Source organism: Dendrobates tinctorius, unplaced genomic scaffold, assembly GCF_039654945.1.
Source record: "Dendrobates tinctorius isolate UK_male_01 unplaced genomic scaffold, ASM3965494v1 ptg000007l, whole genome shotgun sequence".
Taxonomy (NCBI): domain Eukaryota; kingdom Metazoa; phylum Chordata; class Amphibia; order Anura; family Dendrobatidae; genus Dendrobates; species Dendrobates tinctorius.
In genome coordinates, this window is record NW_027361675.1 from 49,770,385 (window position 1) to 49,795,449 (window position 25,065).

At 41.2% G+C, this 25,065-nt stretch overlaps 1 protein-coding gene across 5 annotated transcripts in view; it reads right to left on the bottom strand.

Moving 5' to 3' along the window:
- The window catches only part of RPH3AL (rabphilin 3A like (without C2 domains)), a 592,574-nt gene that overhangs the window by 409,865 nt on the left and 157,644 nt on the right, over positions 1–25,065 (bottom strand). Inside the window, exon 1 of one of the 5 annotated variants that reach the window (XM_073574454.1) lies at positions 8,729–8,888. The exons of the other annotated variants lie outside the window; for them this stretch is intronic. The gene's annotated coding sequence lies outside the window, so the exon portion shown is untranslated. Of the gene's footprint in view, positions 1–8,728; positions 8,889–25,065 lie in introns of those variants that run through there. 5 annotated transcript variants of the gene reach the window in all.

Sequence of the window (25,065 nt, forward strand, 5' to 3'; positions counted from 1 at the left end):
TAGGAATGTCCAATAACCTGACCATAAGATTTAAGGCCCTGTGCACACAGTGCAGACTCCGTGCAGTTCCGCAGCAGATTTGGCCCTGCAGAACCGCAGCAGAAAAGCAACAGAACAGCACGTGATGCACAGTACCATTTAAGGCTATGTAAAACAAAAAAGGCTGTGCACATGCTGCAGATTTTTCTGCTCAGATCTGGTGCAGAATAAAAGAAGCAGCATATCGCTTCTCCTGTGCGGCTCTGCTGCAGCTCTCCACCTGCTCCATTATAGAAATCTGCAGGCGGAAACTGCAGGGGAAATCCGCACCAAATCTGCGACAAATCTGCAGGCAAAACGCAGATCATCTTGTCCAAAGATTTAGCAAAATCTGCGCGGAAAACTCCACAGCAGAATCGGCACCGTGTGCACATAGCCCCAGTGGTACAAAAACATAGAATAATAATATTAACCAGTATTATATAATACAAATATATCAATAGTGCATAATGATATCCAGGCGGTTATTAAAGCCCTGTGGCATGCGAGTCCCCAACTCAAATATCCACCTACTTTCTCTTGCAAGCACTTTTTTATGAAAATCTCCCCCTCTCAATGGTTTTTTTACATGCTCAATGCCCATAAAGGAGAAACCGCGTAAATCTCCATTATGTTTTTTTGAAAAATGTCGGGATACTACTGATGCACCAACCATAGGCAAATTACTAGCGTCTGATAGGTGTTTGCGGATTCTAGTTTTAAGGGGGTTCATCGTGCAACCTACATATTGCATACAGCATATATTGCAATTAATTAGATACACTACAGTCTCCGTATTACAGTTTATAAAAGAACAAACATTAAACTGTTTTTCATTGGAGATAGATGTAAATGTTTTAGATTTATTAGCAAAACCGCAGCACTTACAGATATTGGCACCGCATTTAAAAAATCCTGTTGTTTTTAACCAATTGCTAGGGGAAATTTTATCCGGATCTTTGAACATGCTGGGTGATAATAATGTAGCTAAAGTCGGGGCTCTTCTTGCCACAAAGGCAATATCATTATTTTCCACAATATTTTTCAAAATATCATTCTGAGATAACAAGGGAAGGTTCTGCAGGGCCAAATCTGCTGCGGTACTGCACGGAGTCTGCACTGTGTGCACAGGGCCTTAAATCTTATGGTCAGGTTATTGGACATTCCTAATGTACTTTTCTCCAATATGTTGAATTCTTTCCTTATAATCTTTATGCATGTTGTATACTGATCAATATGTGGATAGTTTATATGTTTGATCTGCTTTTATAGCACATGTTTTTAAGTCTCTCACATATGTTTATAATTACCCTGATGGGAGTGGGATATATATAAGGTTCCATGTTTGGAAAGCAGCTTAGATTCTGGACCGTGAAGAAGGCGGGTTCTACCGCTGAAACGCGTAGTCCTATCTGCACGACTTTCCTGCGTTATTGCTGTTTTGAACTGCTTGGACCATTGCATTTTAATGGATTTATGAATAAAAAGAAAAAAAATTTTAACAGCATCCTGGATTGCTCACGTTATTGCTGGACTTTGCTTTGTCGTTGTTACATATATATATATATATATATATATATATATATATATATATATATATATATATATATATATATATATATATATAGGCACTCACACCTGTTCAAAGCAGTTAAAACTGGTTTGAATCACTGGCTGGTAACCAACTCACGATTTAACTTAAAAAATGCTTTGTCCCAATTAATTTGCACAGCACTCTATATATAAGTATATATATATATATATATATATATATATATATATATATATATATACACACACACACACACAAACACTGCTCAAAAAAATAAAGGGAACACTAAAATACCACATCCTAGATATCACTGAATGAAATATTTAAGTTGCAAACCTTTATTCATTACATAGTGGAATGCATTGAGAACAGTAAAACATAAAAATGGTCACTGTAAATCAAAATTATATATATGTGGGAAAAGGTTGAAAAGTTCCAGGGGGCCGAATACTTTCGCAAGGCACTGTAGCAGAGTAGATGATGTCATTGAGGAACATTAAAGGTTGCTTTCAAAGTCCTAAGACATCTTTCCATCAGTCGCTGGAACGTTCCCAGAGTGTTGATTATCCCGAATCGGGTTAAACTCAAAAAGACCCATGGGAAGATGAAAAGCCATCTTCAGCCAGTCATGCTCAGCTATAGGAACCTGCTACTACTCATTATCCAGCTAGAGGGAAGAAAGTATTTGGCTTTAAGGCAGATAAAGACTCTTCTATCCTTGGCAGGGGTAAGAGCCTCGAACAGTGCAGGTGTTCAACCATCTGTAATCCATGCAAAATCTCAATGTTTTATCTTTCTTCTGGACTAGGACAATGGGTGCAGCCCAAGAACTCTGGCTCTCCCTTATCACCCAATTTCGTAGCATGTTTGACAACAAGTCTTTCACTTCTTGATACATTTGTGGTGGGATCTGATGATTTTTCTTGAATGAGGGCCATGCTTCCCATGGGGATTTCATGCTGGATGACCGTGGTATACAAAAAGTTATCATCATGCCAAGCACATACCCTCCAATATCAACTTGACAGTTCTTGTACCTGTACTACTTTGTCTTGGGGATAATTCAGCCAGACTCATCTTCATTTGTTCAAAGATGTCAGGCCAGCTTTTGCTTCGCTCCTTTCACTGGAGTCAGTTCAATGGCGTTAGATCGCGTTATATCAGTGCCAGCTGAAGCTTTCTTCAGGCATGGTAGTCACCTGATAACAGGTCCATTAGGCTGGTTTCACATTAGTGTTTTTTAGCGCAGCGCATCATGCGTGTCCATGCGCATGCGCCCCTTTATTTAACATGGCGGGCGCATGGTCTAGCGTTTGCACGCGCACGTATGCGTTTTCGTGTGCATGCGCTTTGTAGTGTGTGCCTAGGTGCGCCCGACGTAACCTGTTGCATTTTTGGGTCTGTCCAACGGCGTAAAAAAATGCATGTGCACGCTAATGCATGGAATGCGCAAAAATAACACATTGCAGTCTATGGGAGCACAGGCGTGCTCATGAACATGCGCACGCCTGCGTTTGAAATAGCATGCACTTTAAGAGTTAACATGGCTATAAACTGGTTAAAACGCATGCGCCTAAAAAAACAAACGCATGCAAAACGCACGATGCATTTTTTGCATGCGTTTCTATTGCGCACGAAGCGCAGCGCTAAAAAACGCTAATGTGAAACTAGCCTTAGACACCGGATTCTCATTAAATTCTGCCTACATGGTGGGACTCGTAGAAACTATGTTCTCAGAGTCTTCATTCTCACTTCTAGTGATATGAGGCCCTACAGCATGCTCCTCATCCATGGGGTGCAATAAACAGAGAAGATGGCCGCTAAACAATCCTGGGTTGGGCAACTCCTGGAGACGTGCCAGAAGGGGGTAGAGGTCCAGCATTCGGCTCCACATTCACTGTGTGTGCAGCAATGCCTGTACTGTTGTCCTCTGGGTAGGAGATACCCCTGCTTTGGACTTTCTTCATACCACAACACAGTATTTGGTGTTGTGCTATTGGCGGAGGTTCCTCTTATGTTGTTTACTTCCCCCTTGATTTCTCGCATTTCTTACTGCAATTCTTGAGCCTATTCCAACTCAAAGTTAGGCAGCTTGGAGGCAGTGAAATATTGCCTCCGGACCATACCTGTGATAGTTTGTGCTTCCTGTTCTCGAACCCTTGCTTTGGTTCTGACCTCCATGAAACTTATGTTTGGGTTAGAACATAGACGTTCCTTCAGGGCCTGTCTCAGATAGTTGAAGGCTTGAGGGACCTCTAACTGGTCTCAGCACTTCATCCAGCAGCCCCAGTCCCCAATACACTTTGTGAGCATTAGTGATGTGGGTTGTTACCTCCTGCAGAGCGTTCCCGTATTGGGCCTCTGTCTCGCTTTCCCTCTGATCCTGATGGAATAGGCAAATATGCAAATTACCCAAGTAAGTTGTATTGCCATGCCATGACTTCTAGAATCCTAATCACTTTGTGTACCATAACATGGTGGTCTTGGGCTTTTTGAAACGTAACCATTTGTTGGGCCTCTTTGTCTAAGGTAAGCAGGACCATCTCAGCCTGCAAGGCAGGTGTCATGCTCCTCAGTCGCTCCACCTAGTCCCAAAACAACAAATTACTTCCCATAAATTTTGGGAGATTGTTAGTTAAAGCCCCCAGGGGAATGCTGCCCATGACTGGACCGCGATTTCTGAGAAGGAATGTTGCATCCTGCTGACTACGCCAAATGTAAGCATGTCACTTGGATGCAACAACCCAGACATACAATGAGTATGCAGTGATAGTCAATCAACACTTTGTCTAACACAGAAACTATATCTAGTTATGATTACACAGGTGATTCTCACAAAATGAGAATCTCATCAAAAAGTTAATTTCAGTTCTTCAATACAAAAAAGTGAAACTCACGAGTCATTACAGAGTGATCTATTGCTAGTGTTTATTTATGTTAATGTTGACAATTGGGGCTTACAGCCAATTAAAACCCAAAAGTCATTATCTCAGTAAATTAGAATACTTAACACCAGCTTAAAAAAGGATTTTAAATTCTGAAATGTTGGCCTACATAAATGTATGTTCAGTAAATGCACTCAATACGTGGTCGAGGCTCCTTTTCCATCAATCACTGCATCAATGCAGCGTGACATGGAGGCGATCAGCCTGTGGCACTGCTGAGGTGTTATGGAAGCCCAGGTTGCTTTGATAGCAGCCTCCAGGTTGTCGGCATTGTTGAGTCTCATGTCTCACCTTCTTCTTGACAATACCCCATAGATTTTTGAGCTTTGAGAAAGAACAATTTAGTGTTTGAAATGCACAGCTGCTACACATGGTTGTGTGAACATTGTTCTGCCTTGACTTGCTTTTATTCAAGATTCAATAAATTTTGGACCTTTTTGGAAGCTGGAGCAATTCCTTTCATTCATATTGCACGTGAGACTACACGGGTCCCGTTCTTCCTCATACCACATGCCGCAACAGGTGAGCTGGTTCAGTTACCTGGCATGGAGGCGATCAGCCTGTGGCACTGCTGAGGTTTTATGAAAGGCCAGGTTGCTTTGATAGCAGCCTTCAGCTCATCTGGATTGTTGGGTCTCGTGTCTCTCATCTTCCTTTTGACAATATTGATTCTCTACGTGGTTAGGCTCAGGCGAGATTGCTGGCCAATCAAGCACAGTGATACTGTTGTTTTAAACCAGGTATTGCTACTTTTGGCAGTGTGGACAGGTGCCAAGTCCTGCTGGAGAATGAAATTTCCTTCTCCAAAAAGCTTGTCAGAGGGAAGCATGAAGTGCTCTAAAATTTACTGGTAGATGGCTGTGCTGACTTTGGTCTTGATAAAACACAGTGGACCTACACCAGCAGATGACATGGCTCCCAAACTATTACTGATTGTGGAAACCTCACACTAGACCTCAAGCAGCTTGAATTGTGTGCCTCTCCACTCTTCCTCCAGACTATGGGAACTTGATTTCCAAATGAAATGTAACATTTACTTTCCTTGTGGAGTGTGTCAATGACTGCCTTCTGGACATCTGTCAAGACAGCAGTCTTCCCCATGATTGTGGGGCCTACTGAAACAGACTAAGAGACCTTTTTAAATGCTTAGGAAGCCTTTGCAGGTTTTTTTGAAATTATTCTAATTTTCTGAGATAATGACTTTTGGGTTTTCATTGGCTGTAAGCTATAATCATCAACATATACAGAAATAAAGACTTGAAATAAGAACTCTGTTTATAATGACACTATATAACTTTTCTGAGAAGCACCTGCTAAAGTTTTATTCTCTTAATATATTGCAATCAAATTATATAGCACTATGTACTAGTTGTTCATTTCAATAGTTAAAAGGGGGGCATTTAAATATTGACTTTTTTGTTTTCATCTTATTTCTTTTGATGTACAATAACAAATTATATTGTGGAACTGTGTTAGCCAGAAAAAAAATCGATGTGAATATTATTATTATTATTTATTTATATAGCGCCATTAATTCCATGGTGCTGTACATGAGAAGGGGGGTTACATACAAAGTTATAGATATCGTTAACAGTAAACAAATTTACAATGACAGACTGGTACAGAGGGGAGAGGACACTGTCCTTGTGGACTTACATTCTATCGGGATACTTTTATGCCCAATGATGACAAAAGTATTCACAGAACATCTTTATCAGTTTGAATTCCCAAATTTATGTTCAATTCTTTAACACTAGGATTCAATTTAACACTTGGATTTATGACTCACTACATGGATACAATTCACATTTCCACCAGACAGACTCCAGGAAACTAAGAAGAACATTCCCATTGCCTCGCCATTTGTAACAAAAAGATTTCCTTATCTTTAGAAGGCATCACCCCTCCCACCTCATGAACAAATGTCCTGCTGTAATATCTCTTAGGCTGTGTTCACACGTAGCTCTTTTTTCGCGGTTTTACCAAATAAACCGTGTCAAAAACGCTTAAAAGAAGCTTACCATTCATTGAAACGAATTCCGCAATTTTTGTGCAGATGTATGCGTTTTTTACCGCGAAAAAAAAACGCAGCACGCTCATTAATTTGCGGAAAATTCCGCTTTTTTAGCTATTTTCTATGGGTCTGGAACCACACGGAAATAAACCGCAAAAAAACGTGAGTTTTTTGCGCAAAAACCGCGCGGAAAAAAACGAGCATTTTCTGGGAAGGATTCAGGATTTTATGCAGAAATTTTCTGCATACGTGTGCACGTAGCCTTAAATGTTGTGCTTTTTCTTATTAATTCGTTTGTAATTAGCCTGAAGAAGGAACCTCTGATCTCTGAAAGCTTGCAAACGTATATTATTTTTTGGTTAGTCAATAAAAGGTATCACTCCGAGAATACTTTTGTCATCATTTGGGCATAAAAAGTATTCACACTGATCTTATTTCTTTTGTAACTCTGGCAGCTACATTAACCCCATTTAATGCTGCTTCCTGGTTGCATAGCAGAAATGTCTGTGTCACTTATGACATAGCAAATGCTCCCTATCGTTACACAATAATCATATGACCGCTATGTATACAGCAGGAAGCGCTGTCAGGGTTTGTCATTACTATGTACACAGCGCTTGTTAGCACTATGTATACAATGATGAAGAAGTAACAAACCATCTCTGCATACTCTGAGGAGAATGTGCTACTATACAGTGACGTTTTAGATCATCACTAATGAGTAGGAGCATACCTCCCAGATGTTAACGGGAACCTGTCACCCCCCCAGGGCGTTTTTAAGTAAAAGAGCCACCTTCAGCAGCACTAAGGCTGCATTCTGTGAAGGTGGCTCTTCTGTTTCTGATCCCCAGGAACGCCGAAATATTATCTTTTATAAATACGTCCCCATACCTGTAATACGTCCCATAGGTATGGTGCGTCCCCCTGTAGGAGCTGCCTCCCCTCTGTAAATCATACCCGCCCTGTGCCGCCTCCTCCTGCCTTGCTGTCGCCGTTACATGGCACAGCGCAGGCACCCGCTGGCAACAGTTCTTGGGCATGCGCAGTCAGACATCAGGCTATCGCGCCTGCATTTTTCGCAGGTGCCAGATCGCGTCCCGCAGTGTGTTATGATGTATTCACACTGCGGTGCTGGGAATCTGGAGCCTGCAAAACGTGCAGGCGTGACAGCCTGATGTCAGTTCCCGGGCAGCGCGCACTGCGCATGCCCAAAAACTGTTGCCGGCAGGCGCCTGCGCTGTGCCATGTAACGGCGACAGCAAGGCAAGAGGAGGCAGAGCAGGGTGGGCATGATTGACAGCGGGTAGGCGGCTGCTACAGGGGGACGCACCATACCTATGTGACGTATTACAGCTATGGGGACATATTTATAAAAGTTAATATTTCGGCGTTCCTGGGCATCAGAAACAGAAGAGCCACCTTCACTGAATGCAGCCTTAGTGCTGCTGAAGATGGCTCTTTTACTTAAAAACGCCCTGGGGGGGGGTGACAGGTTCCCTTTAAAGTCAAGGGAGGTCCTGAAACTGTTAAAACTGCAATGAATAGGAAAGGTTTTGAAATTAACTGTTTTATTGCTTGAGATGTAAAAAGTACTGATGGTAAAAACTGACCAAACAGCAATGAAATCTTGATGACAAACACTGTTGACTTTGACTGGATGACTTGCATTTGTACATTTTCATAGATTTTTAATTATCATTACTTTTGTCAGATTCAAGTTATTTCTGTGATCATTATAGGATTTTCTGTCATTAAACGAGGGGTACCAACAATTTTTTTTTTTACTAATTAATATATATATATATATATATATATATATATATATACACATACACACACAGTGTATATATATATATATATATATATATATATATATACACACACACACACATACATACACACACAGTATATATATATATATATATATATATATATATATTGTAAGGTAGCGCTCACTGAGTGTATTGGGGACACTCACTTGGCAGCAGATTAACAAGGTCCGGCACGGGTTCTCTCATAAATCAGTCCATGTGGTTTATTATTAGACGACTAAAACCATAAACAGCAACAGTCTTATATCACAACCGAAGAATGTTCACGTAGAGCTCCGCTTTCTCAGCCTTGTGGTCACACAGGCTGTGCTTTGTCCCACAATCAGGCTCTATAGCCTCACAGTTATTTTCCCCTGTCTGGGGTTACCTCTTAGCTGCTTCTCACTCCGGACATCCTTTCCCTCCTGGGGACTGTCCCATACACACAGGCCAAAATACACAGGCCTCGCCCGGTCAGCAGCCTCCGCATGTGCGCTTCAGGAAGGCAGCACACCTTCTAGCACGTCGGCCTTCTGGGACCTTTCACACGGACCAATCAGATCCAGGCACTCACTCATGTGACCTACCCTGGTCACCTTATATGGTCTGTAGCCACGCCCACCGGATCACATGGCTATGACCTCATTGCAGGTCCTATATCAGACACCCATCCATACACACATATGCAGGCTTACTATGGGCATTTTAGACACACGCCCCTGGATGGGTTTGTAGGTGACTGGTCCCATCCATCTCACCAGTGATACACTGTAACAAAAACCTCAGCAGTACCTCTGCTGATTAACACATGTTCAAGCTTCCATCCCAGGGCCACAACCCTGGGATACATAACAGTCATTTACCATCCTATCTCCATTACCACAATGGATATGCCTGTGTGCATGACCCATACAGTGCCTCCTACCTGTCACAGCGGTCATTGCACCACAATATATATATATATATATATATATATATATATATATATATATATATATATATATATATATATAAACAACGACAAAGCAAAGTCCAGCAATAACGTGAGCAATCCGGGATGCTGTTAAAAATTTTTTTCTTTTTATTCATAAATCCATTAAAATGCAATGGTCCAAGCAGTTCAAAACAGCAATAACGCAGGAAAGTCGTGCAGATAGGACTACGCGTTTCAGCGGTAGAACCCGCCTTCTTCACGGTCCAGAATCTGGACTTTGCTTTGTCGTTGTTCACATTTTTCATGGATGGACTCCTACATCCAGATCTGGGCACAACGGAGTTAACCAGGTCAGCTGAGGTTCCAGGTGGTTCACAGGAGTGAGCTGGTCTACATTGTTGGATATATACACACACACACACACACATTATATATATATATATATATATATATATATATATTTGTGTTTTGGCAATAACTGACCTTATTCTAGCTAATGTGGGCACACAGCAGGGCTCAGAAGGAATAATTGGCTGTAATCGAGAGTGGATGCCATGTCGCATTTGGAGAGCCCCTGATGTGCTTGAACAGTTGAAACCCCCCACGAGTGATCCCATTTTGGATACCACACCTCTCAAGGATTTTATCCAGGGGTATTGTGAGCAGTTTGAACTCATAGGTACAACACAGAACTTGATAACATTATACTGAATGTCATTAGTGTTGAGAGCAAGTGCCCGCTACTCCAGTTTGCATCGGGTGCTTGGGCATGCACCGAATTAAGTGACATGCCCTGCCTCTCATGTTTCGCATCTGTTAACACACCAAGAAAAAAATGGGTGTATATACTGTATATTGTAAAAGCCAGATTAGCAATGCAAGAAAATGCTATCTGATTGTTTTATTGCACCAAACATTTATCATACTTCTGTTAAGTTAACCCCTTAATGACTGCCAATACACCTTAACCCCTTTACACCCAAGTGTGGTTCGCACGGTCATGACCGGGCCAATTTTTACAATTCTGACCACTGTCCCTTTATGTGGTAATAACTCTGAAACGCTTCCATGAATCCCACTGATTCTGACATTGTTTTCTCGTGACATATTGTGCTTCATGTTAATGGTAAAATTTCATTCAAATAACTTGCATTTATTTGTGAAAAAAACGGAAATTTGGCGAAAATTTCACAATTTTCCAACTTTGAATTTTTATGCCCTTAAATCACAGAGATATGGAACACAAAAAACTTAATAAGTAACATTTCACATATGTTTACTTTACATCAGCATAATTTTGGAACCAAATTTTTTTTTGTTAGGAAGTTAAAAGGGTTAAAAGTTGACCCGCGATTTCTCATTTTTGCAACACCATTTTATTTTTAGGGACCACATCACATTTGAAGTCACTTTGAGGGGTCTATATGATAGAAAATACCCAAAAGTGACACCATTCTAAAAACTGCACCCCTCAAGGTGCTCAAAACCACATTCAAGAAGTTTATTAACCCTTCAGGTGCTTCACAAGAATTTTTTGAAAGTTTAAAAAAAATGAACATTTAACTTTTTTTCACAAAAAAATTACTTCAGGTCCAATTTTATTTATTGTACCAAGGGTAACAGGAGAAATTGGACTGTAAAAGTTATTGTGCAATTTGTCCTGAGTATGCTGATACCTGATATGTGTGGGGGAACCACTGTTTCGGCGCATGGCAGAGCTCAGAAGGGAAGGAGCGCCGTTTGACATTTTCAATGCAAAATTGGCTGGAATTCAGATCGGACACCATGTCACGTTTGGAGCGCCCCTGATGTGCCTAAACAGTGGAAATCCCCCACAAGTGACCCCATTTTGGAAACTAGACCTTCCAAGGAACTTATCTAGATATGTGGTGAGAACTTTGAACCCACAAGGGCTTCACAGAAGTTTATAACGTACAGCCGTACAATTAAAAAAAATCAAATTTTTTCCACAAAAATGATGTTTTCACCCCCAATTTTTATTTTCCCAAGGGTAACAGGACCCTAAAAGTTATTGTGCAATTTGTCCTGAGTACACTGATACCCCACATGTGGGGGTAAATCACTATTTAAGCGCATGGCAGAGCTTGGAAGGGAAGGAGCACCGTTTGACTTTTTTAACGCAGAATTGACTGGAATTGAGATCAGACGCCATGTTGCATTTGGAGCGCACCTGGTGTGCCCAAACACTGGAAACCCCCAATTCTAACTCCAACCCTAACCCCAACACACCCCTAACCCTAATCTCAGCCCTAACCCTAATGAGAAAATGGAAATAAATACTTTTTTTAATTTTATTATTTTTCCCTAACTATGGGGGTGATAACGGGGGGTTTGATTTACTATTTATAGCGAGTTTTTATGTTTGGCAGCTGCAATACGCTAAAAGACACTTTTTATTGTAAAAATAGTTTTTGCATCACCACATTTTGAGAACTATAATTTTTCCATATTTTGACCCACCGAGTCATGTGAGGTCTTATTTTTTGTGGGACGAGTTAATATTTTTATTGGTACCATTTTCGGGCACATTACATTTTTTGATCGCTTTTTATTCCGATTTTTGGGACGCAGAATGAACAAAAAACAGCATTACATGAATTTCTTTTGGGGGGTCCGTTTACACCGTTCCGCGTACGGTAAAATTGATAAGGTGGTTTTATTCTTCGGGTCAGTATGGTTACAGCGATACCTCATTTATGTTTTTTTATGTTTTGGCACTTTTATGCAATGAAAACAATTTTATATAAAAAATTATTATTTTTGCATCGCCTTATTCTGCGAGCTATAACTTTTTTATTTTTTCGCTGATGATGCTGTGCGGTGGCTCGTTTTTTGTGGGACAAGATGACGTTTTCAGCGGTACCATGGTTATTTATATCCGTCTTTTTGATCACACGTTATTGCACTTTTTGTTCGGCGGTATGATAATAAAGCATTATTTTTTGCTTTGTTTTTTATTTTTATTTTTTAAGGGGTTCGCTAAACGGGTTAACTAATGAGACAGTTTTATAGGGTGGGTCGTTATGGACGCGGCGATAATAAATGTGTGTACATTTATTGTTTTGTTTTTTTTATTTCCAAAAAATGAATTTATTAGGGAATATTTTTTTTTTTAAATTTATTTAGCGATTTTTATAAATTATTTTTACACTTTTTTTTTTTTTTTTTTTTAACTTTATTACATTGTCCCAGGGGGGACATAACTGTCATGTGTCAGATCGCTGATCTTACACATCACAGATCACTGTGACAGATCAACGATCTCGCACAGGCACTGCACAAGGCTTCCTCATGCCTGCACTGTGCAGGCAGTGAGGAAGTCGGCTCCCTGCAGGCCCCCCGGAGGTCCCCGCTGCCATATTGGATCCGGGGACCTGCAGGGAAGGAGGCCCCCACAGCAGCGCTGCACATCGCGCTGCTGCGGGGGTCGCAGGGAGGCACGGAGAGCCCCCTCCCTGCTGTTGCTTCCCTAAACCCCCGGTACACTGCGATCGTGTTTGATAGCATTGTGCCAGGGGTTAACGTCCCGGGGGCGGTCCGTGACCGCCCCTGACACATAGTGCCGGGTGTCAGCTGTGATAATCAGCTGACACCCGCCCGTGAGCGCCGCTGATCGCTATGACGTATTATTCCATCATTGGGAATTAAGTCCCAGGGCACATGGACGGGATAGTACATCATATGTCAGAAAGGGGTTAAAACATCGATAAAACATTGCATAGCACTTAGACCATTGTTAATCTATGTGGCAGCTCCCATCACTGTTTTTTTCTCAGGTGTATTCAGAGTGTGAGTGAAATAGCAGCATGCTGCAATTGTACGCATATATCATCCGAGACGCAGTTCCGCAGACATGGTACAGTACCATGTTAGCCTATGGCAATTCAAATCCGCTGTGCTCACGCGGTGTTTTTTTCCGCGCGGTTTTGCTGCGGTTTACAAACCGCAGCATGTCAATTGTTTGTGCGGATTCCGCAGCGATTTCACACCTTTAACATAGTAGAGGTGTGAAACCGCAGGACAAAACTGCAGGCTAATCCACAGGAAAACCGCAGGTCACTTTCCCTGCGGTTTTACCTGCGGATCCGCACGGAAAAACCCGCAGGTGAATCTGCAGCGTGTGCACATAGCCTAAAAGACGCTTTTTAGTGCGAAAACTAGTTTTTGCATCACCATATTTTGAGAGCTATAATTTTTCCATATTTCGGCCGACAGAGTAATGTTATGGCTTGTTTTTTGTGGGACGAGCAGATGTTTTTAGTTGTATCATTTTCGGGCACATAACATTTTTGATTGCTTTCTATTCCTATTTTTGGGAGACAGAATGAACAAAAACCAGCAATTCAGGAACTGGTTTTTGTTTTTGTTTTTTTATATCGTTCAGTGTGTGTTTAAAATTGGTAAGGCAGCTAAATTCTTCAGGTCAGTATGATTACAGTGATACCCAATTTATACTTTATGTTTTGGCGCTTTTACACAATAAACTATTTTGTAGAAAAAAAAAATATTTTTGCATCGCTTTATTCTCAGAACTATAACCTTTTTTTGCTACTGATGGAGCTGTATAGCAGCTTGTTTTTTGCGGGACAAGATGAAATTTTTAGTGGTACCATTTTTATTTACATTTGTGTTTTTGATCGCATTTTATTACACTTTTTGTTCAGCTGTATGATGATAAAGCATTGTTTTTTGCCTTGTTTTTTATTTTTTACCAAGGTCACTGAAGAGGTTAACTAGTGGAATAGTGGAACATTTTTATAGAGCGGGTCATTATAGATGCAGCAATAACCAAATGTGTATTTTGTTAATTTTTTTATTTACATAAATAAATGTATTTATTGGAAAAATATTTGTTTCTTTTTTGTTCTTTTGGGATTTTTAAAAATATTTTTAAACTTTAATTTTTTTTACTTTTTTACATTGTCCCATCCTGAGACATCAATGTATAGTGTCAGATCGCTGATCTGATACTCTGCAATGCTTCTGTACTGCAGAGTATCACATCAGCATCTGACAGGCAGGGAAGGAAGCATGTCAGGGCCTACTCTCAGCAGGCGTTCACAAGCTACCTTCCTTGCAGGTCTCTCAAAGACCCCGCAGCCATCTTGCGGCTGGGGGTCTCCATGGAGACCATCAGGACAACTCAATCGCATTGCCTGCGCGATGCTCCTCTATGTCGCCATCACTACGGAAAGCGGCATCAGAGGAGTTAAACACCCGCAATTGGTGCTAGCACCGATTGTAGGTGTTGCTGCGGGGTGTTAGCTCTCACACAGAGCTGACACCTGCACTCGATCACCGTGGCACTCAGCGTGAGGCCGCGCAATCGGTGCACCATACTTATACTGCTGTTTGCGGGAACGCAGTTCCTGCAGAGCAGTATATGTGCGGCACATATCAGCAAGGGGTTAAAGGGGTCTTCCAGTTTCATTTTTTCTGTGCTCAACAGCTTGCGGTAGGGAAAAAAATAATAAAATGAAAGTTACTCATATTACTGTACCAGGTGAAAAAGTCACTGCTATTACTCCATCTACGTTTACGGGCTGCAGCGGTAACGTCACACGTGAACTCTTTAGCCAATCACAAGGCTCAGCAGCTTGTTCCATCTACATTGGCATGACTGCTGTCTTATGACATCACGGCTGCAACCTGAAGTCAAAGATAAGTGTAATAGCAAATGGGAATCCGAGGAGGATGAGTATCCCTGATTTAATTGTTTTCCCATAATGTAAACCTTAGGGGTACTTCACACTAAGCGAGATCGCTAACGAGATCGCTGATGCGTCACCGATTTTGTGATGCTTCAGTGATCTCGCTGTGTATGGCACGCATCAGCGCACGCTTGCGTTCCCATAGACTAATGTGATTTTTTTTTGCGCATTTCGTGTGCAAGCGTGCACATGCGTTTTTTTTTAGACAGGTCGGATGGACCAAAAATGTAACAGGTTGCGTCCGGTGTGCCTAGGCGCACACTACAAAAAACGCATGCGCACGAAAACGCATACGAACGCGTGCATACGCTAGACCATGCGCCCCATGTTAAAGATAGGGGTGCAGGATGCATGTGCATGGACGCGCATGAAGCACAGCGCTAAAAAACGCTAGTGTGAAACCAGCCTAAAACAGGAGAGTTACTTTGCTATCCCCACATGAGACTGGCACAGTAGCACACTTGTTTAATTGGGTCCAGTTCACTACACCTCTTGCTACCCAATCTCTATGAACACTGGCTTTGCTATTAAAACAGTCAACCCAGCTAGCAGAATGCTAAAGTTAACGTGTAAAAGTTAAAGTTTCAAGCAGTCTCTACTACTGATTTTGATAGTATCAAATGACCAAGAAGTTAAATGTTCAGTCTATTATTCCAAACACAGGAATAGTTAACAGCTTCCATGCTCTCACAAGGAGTAGTTAACCCTACATACTGGAAATGAGCTTGGTCAATTTGGCTGAACATGGTGGTCACTTCACCAATGAGCTTTGTTAACCATAATTTCTTTAGATTGTTGAATTTCTCGTCAACATGCCTTTTATAAAAGTAGACCAAGTTGCGGGAGCTGTTTCATACTTGTGTACCGTCAAAAGAGTACGTTTCCCAAAATCAGTACAGTATAGAGTGCAGCCAGATGTGTGGTTGGTGTGGTTGTGCACTGCCAGTGACAACTGCAGATGCCATATGTAGAGAATTATGGAGCAGAAACGGAAATGTCTTGCACTGTAGGGCTAACAGAAGCCCTGGCAGCAATGATGCTACAGTACAGATGACATGATGGACATAGAGTAGATGCTTGGCTGACTATGGGTCATTTGCACTAGTAGCATCATATCAGTGCAGAAATAGCAGTCAAAGTGACAGGGTGTGCTAACAACTGCCGCCTACTGGATTCTGAGTGATGACTAAATCCAGGAGGAATAAAGTTTGTTTCCTCCTGGTAACCACAGGTTCAGTATTGGGGCTGAGAAGCTTTAGAATATTATTAACCTTCAGAATAACTCTATATCTGCAGGTTAATAACATATTGAGACATGATAGGTTCCCTTTAAATGTATGGATTATGGAGATTTCTTTTGTCTTTAAAAAAATAAAATTATTGCTTGCCCATTTAACAATCCATAAAGCACAGTTTCTGTGGCACACAAGACTTTGTTACAGGATTTTAGCTAAGTAGCATAATTAGGACAGAGGGGTATTAAAATGCCCTCCTTCTTTGCAATGTTTGAAGAATAAAAAAAAAAACTTATGGTGCTGTTATTGCAGAATATCACATATCAATCAATTCACAATAACACTGAGGGACTACATAGATACAGCACTTCCCTATAAGACTCCATTTAAGTATTGCATCAATCTGATTAGGCCATTTTCTATATATATGTGGAATGAAAAGTTAATTGTAACCTTTTATCCCTACACTGTACAAGCATAAAATAGCTTGCTTGATGGAACCCACGGTTTATTTTGGTTGTCTAGTCCGGCCGATTTGCAAGCTAGACCATGTGTTGTGATATGATAGCTGCAAGGCATTATGGCGAATCCCACATCTGATGTGATTAGCCCACTCTGTGAGTCTTTAGCGCTGGGTATTGTTTTGTTTTTTTTTTTGCAATCCTCATATATTGAACAGCAAAGTGTTTAAATTTGGGAAGTCTTCCAAATTTGAGAAAATTTGACACAAAGTCCATCCTCCGCAGAATTAACTACCTCATGACAAGCCCAAATAGTGTTAGTAGAGCATTCTTTCGCTATTGTGACCTGCTGCAAACGTGATGCATAGTTAGACTATAGCTTCTGGCAGCATTCCTAATTAATCGTAGACCATTCCTCATGGGCAATGGCCTCCAGTTCACGAATATTCTTGAGTTTTCACATTGTAGAAACTACCTTTTATGGAAGCACCAGAAAAATTCCCAGTATAAACGTCAGAAGCCCCCACATATTCTTCTATGACCAAAAAGAAACTGTTAGGACAGTTTATTTACCTGTATACACTCGAGTATAAGCCGAGACACCTAATTTTGTCACAAAAAACTGGGTAAGATTATTGACTCGAGAATAAGCTGATTATGCATTGTCCCCTCATCCCTATCCTGGTATGCATGGCTCCCCCATCCTTATCATTGTACGCATGGCTCCTCATTCCTGACCTGATAATCCATGGCTCCTCTGTCCCTGTAAATGTACGCATGGCTTCTCATCCCTGACCTACTATGCATGACTTCCCCATCCCTGTTATTGTATGCATGGCTCCCACATCGCTGTACTGGTATGCATGACTCCCCCGTCCCTGTCATTGTATGCATGGCTCCTCATCCCTGACCCATTATGCATGACTCCCCCATCCCTGTTATTGTATGCATGACTCCCACATCGCTGTACTGGTATGCATGACTCCCCCCATCCCTGTTATTGTATGCATGGTTCCCACGTCGCTGTCCTGGTATGGCATGGCTCCTTATCCCCTATCCTTGTATGTTTGGCTCTTTATCCTCTATCCTTGTATGCATGATTCCTGTTAAAAAAAAAAATCCTACTCACCTCCCTACATGCCCTGGAAGCACCTCATTCTGGCGCCAGCAGCTCTTCCGGTCAACCAATCATGTGGCCCCGCTCATTAAGGTAATGAATATACACTCCACGCCTATGGGAGTGGAGAGGCGTGCATATTCATTACCTTAAAGAGCAGGGCTACATGATTGCTCTGCCTGAAGAGCTGCTGGCGTCAGAATGAATAAGATGCAGTGCCAGCGAGGGCACGCAGGTAGGTGAGTTTGATGTGTGCTGGAAGTCAGTGGCTGCAGCGGGCACTGTGCGCTATTACAGCAGCGGCACAGGCTTTAGCCACAGCCGCCGGCTCCTGTCTCTGTGACATGCTGCTCCGCCGCTCCCCCTCCGGCCCTTGTGTATAAGCCAAGGGGGGGGGTGTTTTCAGCACGAAAAATGTGATGAAAAACTCGGCTTATACAGAAGTATATACGATATGCTTTGTTTTATAGAGTCCCATTGACAACTCCACTATTCAGAAGCACTATGTAAAAAAAACTACATAATGACATTCAATCTATTGACAAAGGACCATATCATAGCCTCTTGATATATTTTTCATGAATACTGAAACAAAGTGTAGACTGCACCATTATTATATGTTTGTTTTTATCGATGTATTCTGTTTCTTTCAAAAGCTTTTTTTTTTCCATAGTTGCCAATATCTTACATTTCACGTTAAATACCTGCCACCAGAGCTACCATCAGCATGCATTTCTTTTGAAAATTAAGACCGGATTCACACATCTGTGTGTCACGGTCCGAGAATTAGACTGCGATATACAAACTGGCAGCAAGTTCCCTGACCCCAACTTGACAGCCTCAAGCCCATCCAGAAATAATGGACTTTGACACTCGGATGTGTGACTGTGGCTTTAGCCTTAGTTCGCACAATATTTGCAGACTTCAATGTGATGTCTCTTCTTTTCATAGACAGTGAACAAACCCATAAAGTTTCATTGATCTATACATACATCTGCTTTTAAAATAGATGTGTGTTTAATGTCAAAGCATGAGCTACTTTGATCCATTGTGTCATTCAGACTTGACCAATTTAATCTATGAAGATACGGTAATAATGGGTGAAAAATTTCTGCGTTTTGTCCATTGTTAATTGATCCACTCCTATGAGACAATGGATAGAAAAAATTGTACATGGTTCAGTTATGATGAGATAAAATGGATGCAACACAAAAGTAAAAACAATACAAAACAAAAGCAAAGATGACATGAGAAGTAAAAAAAAAATGGTTAATTTTGTTATACATATAAAAATGAAAAAGTATGTGGAGGTAGCCTCATCATGAACCATACAACTATTGAGCAGAGTTAATTCTGCCCTTTCACGGGGGCGGGAATAGAATATTTAAAAAAACAAAACAAACGTGCTTTGCCAAAAATGACAAAAAGAAAATGGGCTGATGCAAAACTTTGGCACTCTTGGAGATTTGTGTGTTCAAGTCTCAGACCTTAACCTCTTTCCTTTGAGGGTAAGTGCACACGCTGCGGATTCTGCTGCGGATTTTGCAAAATCCGCAGGTGAAAAAAACCTGCGGATTAGCCTGCGGTTTTGCCCTGCGGTTTGACATCTGATCATGGAACAGGTGTAAAACCGCTGCGGAATCCGCACAAAGAATTTACATTCTGCGGATTAGAAACGGCAGCATGTGCACAGCGTTTTTTGTTTTTCATAGATTTTAATGGTACTGTAAACTGCTGCGGATCCGCAGGGCCAAAACCGCTGCGGATCCGCAGCAGAATCCGCACCGTGTGCCCATACCCTGAGACGAAGCCTGTTTTCACCTTAATGACCAAGACAATTATTACAATTCCGAGCACTGTAAATTTATAAGGTAATAACTCTGGAACGCTTCAACGGATCGTGGTGATTCTGAGATTGAATTCTAGTGACATATTGTACTTTAGGATAGTGGTCTTTGCTATAACTTGCATTTATTTGTGGAAAAAAATGGAAAATTTGCGTCAATTTTTAAAATTTTGCAATTTTCTAAATTTTATTTTTATGCCCTTAAGGACTGATATGCGAGAAATATGGACGAGTGCAATCCGATAAAAAAATCAGATTGAACTCAGACCAATGTTATTCAATGGGTTACATCCCATCTGCGATTTTTTTTATCAGCTGAAATGAGGCTGAGAAAAAAAAAAAAAAAAAAAAAAGAATGCAGCCTGCTGCGAATCTCGGACGAGACTCGCCAATGCAAGTCAATGGATGTGAAAAAAAAAAATTGCACAGCACTCGCACCATGTGAGTGCTGTCCGATTTTTATGCACCGGTGTTCTTTGAAAAGCCAGCAATTCATGTGCGGTGTACATTAAAATCACACTGACAGGTTAGAAAAGAATAGGTACCGTATATACACATAGAATACACATTAAGGATGGCAGTCCATTACAACAAGGTCAAGCAGCAGACATTGGGGACAATAAAGCTACAGACTGGCAGAGGGCGAAAACGACTCTCCGCTGACCGGGATGACCGTTCTCTTATTCCAGCAACTGCAGGATGACATCAAGTGATGATCTGGAGATGCTTCAGCAAGGATGGAATTGGGCAGGTTAATCTTTGCGAAGGACGCATGAATCAAGCCGCATACAAGGTTATCCTGGAAAAAACAGTTAATTCCTTCTGCTCAGGCAATGTTCCCCAACTCTGAGGACTGGTTTTTCCAGCAGGACAATGCACCATGCCACACAGCTAGGTCAATCAATGTACAGAGGAAGGACCACCACATCAAATCCCCTTCATAGCCAGCCCAATCTCCAGACCTGAACCCCATTGAAAACCTCTGAAATGTAATCAAGAGGAAGATGGATAGTCACAAGCCATCAAACAAAGAAGAACTGCCTAAATTTTTTAACAGGAGTGGCATAAGGTCACCCAAAAGCAGTGTGAAAGACTGGTGGAAAGCATGCCAAGATGTGTGAAAGCTGTGATTAAAAATCATGGTTATTCCACAAAATATTGATTTCTGAACTCTTCCTGGTTAAAACATTAGTATCGTTGTTTCTAAATGATTATGAACTTGTTTTCTTAGCATTATTTGAGGTCTGAAAGCAATGGGTTTTTTGGGGGGTTTTTTTGTTTTTTTTAATTTTGACCATTTCTACTTTTCAGAAAAAAAAAAATATTGCTTGGAAATTCGGAGACATGTTGTCAGAAGAACAATTTACATTTTACTCAAAAATATACCTATAAAGAGAAAAATCAGACAAACTGAACATTTGGAAGTGGTGTCTTAATTTTTGCCAGAGCTGTATGTAATATCTACTATATAATCGTCTAATTCTGTCTGTCTGTTTGTAACGGAAATCCCGCATCTCTGATTGGTCACGGCCGGCCGTGACCAATCAGCGACAGGTGCAGTCCGGCCGCGAATCAAGAGAATGCCAAGTGTGTGCAAAGCAGTAATCAAAGCAAAAGGCGGCTACTTTGAAGAACCTAGAATATAAGACATACAGTATTTTCAGTTGTTTCACACTTTTTTGTTAATTATATAATTCCACATGTGTTAATTCATGTGTTAAATAGCGATACTCACCTGTCCTGCGTCCATGGCTGCTTGCTGCTGTCGGTCATCGGTCAGTGACTTCAGACAGCAGAGGGCGCGGTGACGTGGTTAGTGCGCGCCGCGCCCCCTGCAGTCTGAACGTCACTGACCGATGACGTGGCAGATAGCAGTGAGCAGCCATGGACGCAGGACAGGTGAGTATCTGACACCCAGCGACAGAGAGGTGAGTATGTCATTTTTTTTATTTTTACATGCAGCAGCAGCATGGGGTCAGCATATGGGGGAACAATCTATGGAGCTTCTTCTGGGGTCAGCATATGGGGGAACAATCTATGGAGCTTCTTCTGGGGTCAGCATATGGGGGAACAATCTATGGAGCTTCTTCTGGGGTCAGCATATGGGGGAACAATCTATGGAGCTTCTTCTGGGGGCAGCATATGGGGGAAAAATCTATGGAGCATTTCCCACCCTAGGCTTATACTCGAGTCAATAAGTTCTCCCAGTTTTTTGTGGCAAAATTAGGGGGGTCGGCTTATACTCGGGTCGACTTATACTCGAGTATATACGGTAACCAATAAATTTCGTTCAACTTCACAATTGTGTCCCACTTGTTCTTGATTCTTCACCAAAAATTTACATTTGGAATCTTTATGTTTGAAGCATGATATGTGGGAAAAGGTTGAAAAGTTCCAGGGGGCCAAATACTTTCGCAAGGCACTGTATCTACAGTATATATCTATATCTTTATGTATATATCTCTCGCTCTCTCTCTATATCTATAGAGATATATATATATATATATATATATATATATATATATATATATATATACACACACACAGTCATATGTAAAAGTTTGGGCACCCCTATTAATGTTAACCTTTTTTCTTTATAACAATTTTGGTTTTTGCAACAGCTATTTCAGTTTCATATATCTAATAACTGATGGACTCAGTTATATTTCTGGATTCAAATGAGGTTTATTGTACTAACAGAAAATGTGCAATCTGCATTTAAACAAAATTTGACCGGTGCAAAAGTATGGGCACCCTTATCATTTTCTTGATTTGAACACTCCTAACTACTTTTTACTGACTTCCTGAAGCACTAAATTGGTTTTGTAACCTCATTGAGCTTTGAACTTCATAGCCAGGTGTATCAAATCATGAGAAAAGGTATTTAAAGTGGCCACTTGCAAGTAGTTCTCCTATTTGATTCTCCTATGAAGAGTGGCATCATGGGCTCCTCAAAACAACTCTCAAATGATCTGAAAACAAAGATTATTCAACATAGCTTTTCAGGGGAAGGATACAAAAAGTTGTCTCAGAGATTTAACCAGTCAGTTTCCACTGTGAGGAACATAGTAAGGAAATGGAAGAACACAGGTACAGTTCTTGTTAAGACCAGAAGTGGCAGGCCAAGAAAAATATCAGAAAGGCAGAGAAGAAGAATGGTGAGAACAGTCAAGGACAATCCACAGACCACCTCCAAAGACCTGCAGCATCATCTTGCTTCAGATGGTGTCACTGTGCATCGGTCAACAATACAGCGCATGCATAACGCCTTTTTGTATGACCAAACAACTCAATCTTTGTTTCATCAGTCCACAGGACCTTCTTCCAAAATGTAACTGGCTTGTTCTAATGTGCTTTTGCATACCTCAGGCGACTCTGTTTGTGGCGTGCTTGCAGAAACGGCTTCTTTCGCATCACTCTCCCATACAGCTTCTCCTTGTGCAAAGTGCGCTGTATTGTTGACCGATGCACAGTGACACCATCTGCAGCAAGATGATGCTGCCAGTCTTTGGAGGTGGTCTGTGGATTGTCCTTGACTGTTCTCAGCATTCTTCTTCTCTGCCTTCCTGATATTTTTCTTGGCCTGCCACTTCTTGGCTTAACAAGAACTGTACCTGTGTTCTTCCATTTCCTTACTATGTTCCTCACAGTGGAAACTGACAGGTTAAATCTCTGAGACAACTTTTTGTATCCTTCCCCTGAAAAGCTATGTTGAATAATCTTTGTTTTCAGATCATTTGAGAGTTGTTTTGAGGAGCCCATGATGCCACTCTTCATAGGAGAATCAAATAGGAGAACTACTTGCAAGTGGCCACCTTAAATACCTTTTCTCATGATCTGATACACCTGGCTATGAAGTTCAAAGCTCAATGAGGTTACAAAACCAATTTAGTGCTTCAGGAAGTCAGTAAAAAGTAGTTAGGAGTGTTCAAATCAAGAAAATGATAAGGGTGCCCATACTTTTGCACCGGTCAAATTTTGTTTAAATGCAGATTGCACATTTTCTGTTAGTACAATAAACCTCATTTGAATCCAGAAATATAACTGAGTCCATCAGTTATTAGATATATGAAACTGAAATACCTGTTGCAAAAACCAAAATTGCTATTAAGAAAAAAGGCTAACATTAATAGGGGTGCCCAAACTTTTACATATGACTGTATATATATATATATATATATATATATATATATATATATATCTCTATAGATAGATAAACAGCGACAAAGCAAAGTCCAGCAATAATGTGAGCAATCCAGGATGCTGTTAAAATTTTTTTTCTTTTTATTCATAAATCCATTAAAATGCAATGGTCCAAGCAGTTCAAAACAGCAATAACGCAGGAAAGTCGTGCAGATAGGACCTACTTTCCTGCGTTATTGCTGTTTTGAACTGCTTGGACCATTGCATTTTAATGGATTTATGAATAAAAAGAAAATTTTTTTTAACAGCATCCTGGATTGCTCACGTTATTGCTGGACTTTGCTTTGTCGTTGTTCACATTTGTATGGATGGACTCCTACATCCAGATGCGGGCACAACGGAGTTAACCAGGTCAGCTGAGGTTCCAGGTGGTTCACAGGAGTGAGCTGGTCTACATTGTTGGATATATATATATATATATATATATATATATATAGCACTCACACCATATACATACACACACTGCTCAAAAAAATAAAGGGAACACTAAAATACCACATCCTAGATATCACTGAATTAAATATTTAAGTTGCAAACCTTTATTCATTACATAGTGGAATGCATTGAGAACAGTGATACATAAAAATGATCACTGTAAATCAAAATTAATATCTCATGGAGGTCTGGATTTAGAATGACACTCAAAATCAAAGTGGAAAATCAAATTACATACTGATCCAACTTGAGTGGAAATGCCCCAAAGCAAGGAAATGATGCTCAGTAATGTGTGTAGCCTCCACGTGCCTGTATGACCTCCCTACAATGCCTGGGCATGCTCCTGATGAGGCGGCGGATGGTCTCCTGAAGGGTTTCCTCCCAGACCAGGACAAAAGCATCCGCCAGCTCCTGGACAGTCTGTGGCGCAACGTGACATTGGTGGATGGAGCGAGACATGAGGTCCCAGATGTGCACAATAGGATTCAGGTCTGGGGAACGGGCGGGCCAGTCCATAGCTTCAATGCCTTCATCTTGCAGGAACTGCTGCCACACTCCAACCACATGAGGTCTGGTATTGTCCTGCATTGTGAGGAACCCAGGGCCAACTGCACCAGCATATGGTCTCAGAAGGGGTCTGAGGATCTCATCTCGGTACCAAATGGCAGTCAGGCTACCACTGGCGAGCACATGGAGGGCTGTGCGGCCCTCCAAAGAAATGCCACCCCACACCATTACTGACCTATTGACAAACTGGTCATG